Source organism: Asterias rubens, chromosome 11 (genome assembly GCF_902459465.1).
Source record: "Asterias rubens chromosome 11, eAstRub1.3, whole genome shotgun sequence".
NCBI classification, from domain to species: domain Eukaryota; kingdom Metazoa; phylum Echinodermata; class Asteroidea; order Forcipulatida; family Asteriidae; genus Asterias; species Asterias rubens.
The window spans coordinates 7,865,557-7,874,926 of NC_047072.1; positions in this window are offsets into that span (position 1 = coordinate 7,865,557).

A 9,370-nucleotide genomic window follows, 5' to 3' on the forward strand; every position below is an offset into this window, starting at 1 on the left:
AAATGCATGGGACATTTACTAATGGAACAGACCATAGGGAGATGAGAGGTAACAATCAAATTAATGGAATAATAATAATCATTTTTCTGCGAGACCTTTGATGGTAGCCTGCTTTTGGCACACAGATTAAGACAGTTTACACTATTGTTAATTATCAAAGACAAGTCTTCTCACTTGGTGTATCTCCACATATAAATAAAATAACCAACCTGTGAAAATTTGAGCTCAATCGGTCATCGAAGTTGCGAGATAACTATGAAAGAAAAAACACCCTTGTCACACGAAGTTCTGTGCTTTCAGATGCTTGATTTCGAGACCTCAAATTCTAAACTTGAGGTCTCAAAATCAAATTCATGGAAAATTACTTCTTTCTCGAAAACTACGTCTCATCAGAGGGAGCCGTTTCTCACAATGTTTTATACCATCAACTTCTCCCCATTACTCGTTACCAAGTAAGGTTTTAATTATTTTGAGTATGTACCAATAGTGTCCACTGCCTTTAAAACAATTTCAGCAAAAAGGTTTAAACCGACAAAATCATAACCACACATCATTAATTCAATTTGCTAAATATTTTATCATTTAAGAGGAGTTCACTTTCAACAAGTAATCCCAGGTTATTAATATTGAACATTATTTTAGTATAAGTAGGATTTGAAACTTTGGATGGTGAAAATAAGATAAAGAAATGATTGGGGTAAAACCATGTAATGATATCTCTAAATGAGTTGGGGTGGTTCAAGAGAGTTGAAACCAACGTTTTTTTCAGAACCACTCCAACTCATTAAGAGATTATCATCATTACACGGTGTTACCGCAAACCTTTCTATATTTGAATAATAAACTGGAAATGCATTGTATCTACTTTTTAAATACCAATTCCCCTTTCAGATTATTGTAACATCTGCTGGTTGTAATCATAAATCTCATGATGATTATTTTGCAAAAACCTTGACTTGCTCTGAAGGTCAATCCAAATCCAATGCAGTGTGTAAAATCAATAAAGGAAGAAAAAATACATGCAAGTACAAACTGTCAATTCTTTTTTTCAGGATCTAAAACATTATTGGACAGCTAAGGTTTACATTTGGAATCAAGGTTTTAGCCAGGACTTGATTAAAGGATGTGCAATTTTGCTGGAAATTTTAAAACTGGGTGTCCAATTGTTCACTTACAATTACATTTACATTTAAATATTTAAAAAAGGCATTTTTTATTTTGACTTTTATCTAGTTGCTCTAGTTGCAATGCCTCATTGGGTCTTAACTTTACAGATACAAAAAAATTGTTATGGCTGGAAAATTAATTATGTATTGCTAATTATCCAAGTGATTACATATTATAAATTCGACATCTGTGGGATATTTCTGTTAGTGTATTATATTACCAGTCATGCCAATGCAAGTGTTCAATTATTCAGTTCTCTAAAGATAATGAGGCCAAATTGTTCACTTTCAATACATTTACATTAAAATTATAGATAAAGCAGTGCGTAAAAAAAGAGAAAAAAAGACACCCCTCTGGCAATTAAACATTGTGTTTTGAATGTAATCTAGCTGCAAGTGTGTACCTCAATAGGTTTTAACTTCATGAACTATTGTTTTGGCTAGCAAAATAATGATGTATCTGTAATTATCAGAGCATTTAAATTATAAATGCGACATCTGTGGGCTATTTCTGTCTGTGTATTATATGTCTGTTCATGCCAATGCCAGTGTTTCAATTATTCAGTCCTCCTTAGATGATGAGTCCACCTGGAGCAATCCCTCAGTCTCATTCCATAGAAGCTCATTAGAAGCTCCATAGACAGCCAACCAAAATCCCATCAATTCAACCCAAGATTCTAGACTTCTTTACTCACTAACAAACCAGACACCAAAGATGAATGATGAATTACCAACCATCCTCTCTCTCTCTCTGCCTCCTCCCGCTGCCCTGCCTGGAGAAGATTGCCCCAAGGGTGTGTATGGCTGATATTTCCCCATAAAATTACTGCCACAAGGGGCGCTGATGTTAAGCAACAAAGGAATTGGTTTGTGTGGATGAAATAAGGGCATTTTCTGTGCTTGAGTTTCTGGAGAATGAGGAGAAAGGATCTGCGTGTTTCGAGTGTACCTAATAATTGTGGTTACTTGTCATAGAATTGATTCTCATGTTTAGAGGGTCTGAACAATGAAAACTAAGGTTTGGTTGAATGCATGAATAGTGTAAAATATCCACTAACATTCTTCTGTATACTTGCTGTTTTTCATTGAGGACTGTGATGTACACAATTCAAGACAAAACATTTAAAACGTAACAAATATGAGCGTACTATTTTTGTTGATAATTACAAAAATACAATTTCTTTTGAATATTCTAGCTTTAATAACGGAAAGCTTCTGTTTCCTTCTTTAAGATGTTTTTTATTTGAACTGACTTTTACAAATGTCAGCACTTGAAACAAATTATATTTGACAATGATTAGTGTAAATGAATTATATGTTTACTTTTTTTGTTTACAATTCACCAAGTTTGATGCAGGCCTATGTTTTTAGGAACTTGTCTTCTATGTCGTTCTCTTTAAATCCACATTTTAAAGGAACATGTTGCCTTGGATCGGTCGAGTTGGTCTATAAAAAGCGTTTTTAACCGTTTTTGATAAAATGCATATGGTTGGAAAGATGTTTTAAAAGTAGAATACAATGATCCACACAAATATGCCTCGAAATTGAATGGTGTGAACTAACACGGTCGGCCATTTATGGGAGTCAAAAATTTGACTCCCATAAATGGCCGACCGTGTTAGTCGATGAGGTAAAAGGAAAACCATGCAATTTTAAAGCATGTTTGTGTGGCTCATTATATTCTACTTTTACAACATCTTTCTACCCATATGCATTTTATAACAAACGGTTACAAATGCTTTTCAAAGACCAACTCGACCGATCCAAGGCAATGTGTTCCTTTAATTGCTTGTTATGTTTTGCACTTGCAGGTGAGACTTAAAGGCCATGCTTTGATGAATCTAATCTCAACATTTGTTCGATCCCATCGCGGACACTTCAACCATTCTGTTTATCACTGTGGGTTGTTGACATTCAAACTGCAGACATTACCATTGCAAATTAGTTAACATTCACATGTGTTGTTCTCCTACAAAACACGCACTCCATTCACTGCCCAGTCCAGACCTGTATTTTATTAAATTAATTCACTCCATTTCCCTGATGTTGAAATCGAAAATGTGTTTGTATTGGTGATTTAGACAGTTTGTGGCCCCTTGATTTTTTTCCTTTGAGGTGGGAGGCATACTACAGAGCGGAGGGAATGAATATTAAAGACATTTTTTTTTATATATTTCCTACTACTGTCTCCTTCAAGTTTGTTTTTGTCAAAGTGTGCTTTTGTAAGACAGTAACAATGCAAAGGAGGTTTGTGTGGTGACTTATATCTATATTTTTTATATTTCTTTGACAATTGATGTAGACTTTGTAAAAGGAATCAGCATTTAAAAGCGAACTGATGATAATGTAAGCATGATGTTCTGACATAACTATTCAAAATTTTCTTTAATCAGCAACAAATCAAACTAGGTAAGATCTTAATTATTCACATAATCAACATGTTCTCATAAATACGCATAAAGGCAAACCATTCTCGTAGGCCTATATTTTCCAAGCTTCAACACACTTAAATTTTACACGATTATAAATGCAAATTGTGCCCTGTGCCTACCAAGTTTATCATGCCTGTGTTTATGTACATATTGCCCTTTTTTATGACTGAAGTGGTAAGCTCTGTTTCCTGCATAATAAATTTCCCAGATCTGTTCTGATGTACCTATGAATGTTCATAATTGGTGCGCTTCAATATAATGTGCCGTTATAGGCTTTAATGATGCCCTGTTATTTTCTGCATAAAATAGTTAGGGCCTATGTGGCTTGAATGCAGATGACTAAAAACAAAACATCAAACGTACTTTCAATGCACAAACTAACCTTGAGAAATACATAAATTCTCAGGATGATTATCATTGATCTACATGAGAACTCCATAATCCTTCACTGCAAAGTGTAAATTAATTTGTCAGAAATAATCTAAAATCAATTAGGCCTATGCATATTTTGTATGTGACAAACAGGTAACAAAAGAATAGGTTACAAATGGTTTACAATACTAATAATGAGAACTAGTTTTTATATTGGGTTCGAATCCCACCCCAGTAACATGCCTGTGGAAATTACTGAGTATACAGTGCTAACACACATCGGTGACGGGTAAAAAGTTAATATTCTTTATCCCCAATGCAAATTTAACATCTCTTATAGTTTTTATATTGCTTTATCTACAAGGGTCTCAAATGGCTTATCACTATTTATTTCCAGACAAGTTTTTTAAGTTTCTAAATTATGAGACTCATTTATACAGCATCTTCTAATGATTTACAAGGCGCTGCAGCGCAATCAGCAGCAAGCCACTGGCAGAAACACTGAGGCAAACCTCTTCTCTTGCTCAGCGAGGACCAATGGCATTATGTCCCATCTAAAGGACAAAGCAATAATGACCAGGTGTAATGATAAAGGACACAAATGTAAAGACCGGGACTTGAACCTACACTCTGATGATTAGAAACACCAGAGCTTGAGTGCACTAGACAACGCATCTACGACGCAGGCACTCTAAATTGACAGCTGAGTGTGAAGGGGCATCGCTGTCTTGACCTGTCGTAACCCTTTGACCCCGATACAGTTACTCTATTGGGCACTGGTTGCCTCATCTGTACACAGGCTGTCCCATTCTTGTAGTGTCCACAAGTTCTTCTTTTTTTCTACCCAAAAGGTGCAGATAAGTTTTACAGTCATTTGGGGTTTCGGAAGTAAAGCAATTCTTCATATCCAGATATTTTTCAGTACTAAATTAATAATTTAGTCCATGTCCAGTCAGTCCTTTTTTTAAATACCAAAAATGGTGGAAATAATATTTAGAGTTACTTAGTTTTTGAATCCAAAGTCATGCAGTACTTCACACATTCAGATATTACCGGTTTTTAATATTAATCACGCGTGCCTTGTCTAAACAGACCTACATTAACTTAAAGCCACACAATATGTAATGTGAGAATGTACCATGTCCCCTTGAGTCACATACCTGACTTGTTCTTCATCATCCTCCTGAAATGTGCCGCCTCCTCCCTCTCCAAGATGCTTGGATCATACTGGGCAGAGGAGGAAGAGTTGTTGTGGTTTGTTGCCATGGTGTTTCATGAAATGTATCCTTTCTTGAGCACTTGAAATAAATCCTGCAAATTTGGTAAGGAAAAATATCATCAATTTTTATGGGGGCAACATGATACAACAAAATCAATCGCACAACTTACAGGTGAGATAGATGTTTTTTACTTGTTTTTAAAAACCACTCTCTTTGACAAAAAAAATAAAAATGAACATTAGAACATGAATCTGAATCAACTAAAGTAATATCAAACAGTCCTCTCCTGCATATTCAAAATAAACTTTACTGTAAAATACAGTGTTTTCTTTGTTTCAAAATTATTAACATTTTTTTATTATTATAAAACTGAATGTGCATCTCATTATTCTACTGTTCAATGATGCCAAAATATATGATACAAATCAAATTTTAAACCGTTCAAAGCTCCACATGACACATTTGGATACACAATGTTCATGACACTTTTGGATCCTCTTTATATAATGTCTTAAACAGGTTCAGGTTGTTTGATTCAAAACACTGTCTTGATTCACAGAAGTTTCCATAATCAAAAACCATAATCAAAAACCATATTGAACCAACATGTTTTCAACTTGGGACTAAATTTACAACCTTCGTGTTGAACAAAATAAGACCATAAAACAGAGGCAAGTAAACAGTACAGTAGGCTATTATTGTACATTACAGACATTTCTGTGCAATCTTCTCTATATTACGTGAGAGAGCATCTCCTCATAAACACTTCCGTGTCAAACCATCTTGATGGTAAAACCATGGAGCTATATGGTCAAACATTATGTTATTTTTTAGTTTGATTCAAGAGTTTAAAAAGAAAAGATTGTTCATTATTTTATAAATAAGTATTTAAAAGGAGACTTTTAGATATAGGGATATTTGCAAAGAAACTTCCACAATTTCAAATGTTACAGGGCCTTTCATAACTGTAGCATGTGCATCAAACAATCATTCTTTGAGATGTGGTTCCATAAAAAGAAAATCAGAAAATTTCACAAAGTTTACCCTGACTTTTAACAATCTTGTTGTGCAATAAGGGGAACAAAACAAATTATATCATGATAAACAGCATGATTTTTCTGTGAGTATATGCAAGTTTGAAAGCACATATTCCAGGACTGAGTGAGTAATTCACAGTAATTCATGACAAATAGAGAACATCAAGGAACAAGGCGTATAGACATACTGTACAATTCAAATGGAGGAGGCTCTCTCTGCCAGGCGCCATCAAAATGTGGGTCAACAACTATAAACAGTCCTCCTTGTGATATTTGTTTAGTTGGCATGTTGAAAAGATTTTCCCTTGGGGTATTTGGCAAAAAAAATACCCACTCCATCCAGGGGTGCAGAGTTCATTTTAAGTCTCACCCCTATTACTTTAGAAACTTTTCACTCATTTTATGGAATGTCTTCAAAATGACAGGATTGGCATGGTTTATTCTTGAGGTGTTTAACATTGTGTGTCTTTAAAGGCAGTGGACACTATTGGTAATTACTCAAAATAATTATTAGCATAAAACCTTACTTGGTAACGAGAAATTGGGAGAAGTTGATAGTATAAAACATTGTGAGAAACTGCTCCCTCTAAAATGGAGTAGTTTTCGAGAAAGAAGTAATTTCCACGAATTTGATTTCGAGATCTCAGATTTAGAATTTGAGGTCTCGAAATCAAGCATCTGAAAGCACACAACTCCGTGTGACAAGGGTGTTTTTTCTTTCCTTATTATCTCGCAACTTCAATGACCGCTCAAATTTTCACAGGTTTGTTATTTTATGCATATGTTGAGAAGTGAGAAGACTGGTCTTTGATAATTACCAATAGTGTCCAGTGTCTTTAAAGCCACATAACTTCATTGTCCTGCAGTAAACTTCGCGTTCAATGATTAGTATTCAATGGGCTTTGTTTACTATATGTAATCAATACAGATTATCTATGACCTTTGAATAGTCAGGATAGATGGTTGTTTTCCCATTACAGTAGCAGCTCTGCCACAAAGAATAGTGTGGGAGGTAAATGATATAGATAACATCTCCTAGGCTGGACCCATACAATTTCCATTGAATTCGCACTCACAGTGGTTGTTTTTGGTTTCATCTTTATTTTAAAGGTAGGGTCGTACTTTGGTATTTTGCAGACTTGGACTTTAATCTTTGAGAGGGCAAGGTCATTTCTATTTTGCAAAGAGCACTTCCATTGGAAAATCTTTTTAAAAGCATATTTGAATTTTTGAAGGGGGACCAAGGCCAAGGCCAGGGGAAACAGAAGCCATGGCCCACGTGTAATACCAGGCCTGATAATAATTCCCAAAATGTTGTGTGATTTTTAACAAAAGATTGTTATTATTGAGTAAGCATTGCATATTTTTATGCAAAATTGTCTGATATGCCCTCATTGATTTAGAATTCAATACAGTAATATATAATCTTAAAAGACCGCCTAAATAACCCAACCGTTAATACCTCTGAAGTAAATTTTGCAGAAGGCCCTATTTATTTTCTATATTTTGTTTTCAAGTGTTTTGCTTTCTGAATTAGAAAATGCGCCCTACTCTTAAATTAAAAATTGTAAAAGTCTAAGCAAACAAAATGGGAGTGTGCATAGTTTGATAAGGAAAGAAGTGAAGTGCGTACATTTAATGAGTAACGCTGAACAGAACATGATACAAAAATATATTAATTCAATGATAAAATGGATAACTTTCCATATGGCGCCCCCACTTTTTTACTCATATTTAGAAAAAGGGATATATATATATCTCATTGATGTTAATTATAATAAATAGGGTAGATGGCCTTAGCTTTCGATCCAAACCGGACCTTCTTCAGAGGCATAAAACAAGTACAAACAAATACATATACCCATTTATAGAAAAAGAGAGGGGAAAGGGATTAAGGAAAGGATCCTGAAAGAAGCGGGAAATATAACAGCCAATCAAAGTTTCTATTCCGAAACAATTGGTGGCTATGAACCAATAGGAGTAAAATGGCGAGGACAAAGCATGTTGTACTACATTATTTCATATCGAATGAAAGAGTGGTGGTGCCATACGAAAACTTTTCCTTTGTTTTCAATAGGCATCGTGCCTAAACAATTGTTTCGCTTTATGGAAAAGAAAATCTGACCTACTCTTGAATTGAAAACTGTAAGCAAACAAATACACCCCATGATAAAATACCAACAACGACAAAAAGTCAGCAGAAAGTGCATACACAAAATTTTCGAAATAAAAATAAGTTAGCGAACTAAAAACGGACAAGTCGCCCACTAGGACAAAAGGATGAAATTAAACACCTTATTACTATTAGTATATCAGCCAATCGCACAATTAAAAAAGCAATACAAGTGTTTTTGTAAAAAAGCCACCCAAATGAAAGTTAAATTTGCAGGTAAACAGTAGGCAAACCAATTAAATCAAGGACAGGAGTCCCCCCCCCCCCCCCCCCCACAAATTATCACCAATGTATACCATTCTATTGGTCTTTACTTTTCATGACGTAACATTCTCTGGAGAAATGTTCTTTCAAGTGAGGAAAACCCTTTTATTCATTTAAATTCAAGATTCTCCTACCTTTTTAGGCAACACTTAGGGAAGCAAGCTCGGCCGTTTCCAATGTCCACAACATACGAGCAATATCGCCTAAAATATTCCACTCTGAGCAGACGATATTTTGCCCTAACCGTCAAACGTGCACGTGCAGACGTTCACCGTGCACCACAACACAACAACCTGCTAGATTCGAACGACGCGAACACACACACCCCCAAATCCCTCTCTGCTCACCGACGAAATTCCTCGAGTTTATCTCCCGTTCCATTAACGTCCATTGGACACAACATGTCCGGTTACCAATTGCCAGCGTTTGTGCCGATAAAATCACTCACAAAATGTTAAGTTTGCGAGGATAAAAATCCACAATTTGCGGCCACATCTGTTTGTATTTGCCCAGGTTCCATGCGTGTGACTTTGACCAAAAATATAATGCACACAAAAATATATTCCATGCGCTTTTGTTGTCTTTTGTGTCGCAAGGGCGGATCTATTCGGTTAGGGGGTTGGTGCTATTGTTGGGAGGGACTGCAGAGTTAAATTACGGTCAATTTTAAGAATACTGCTCTTTGTCTTTAATCAAACCAAGGTTC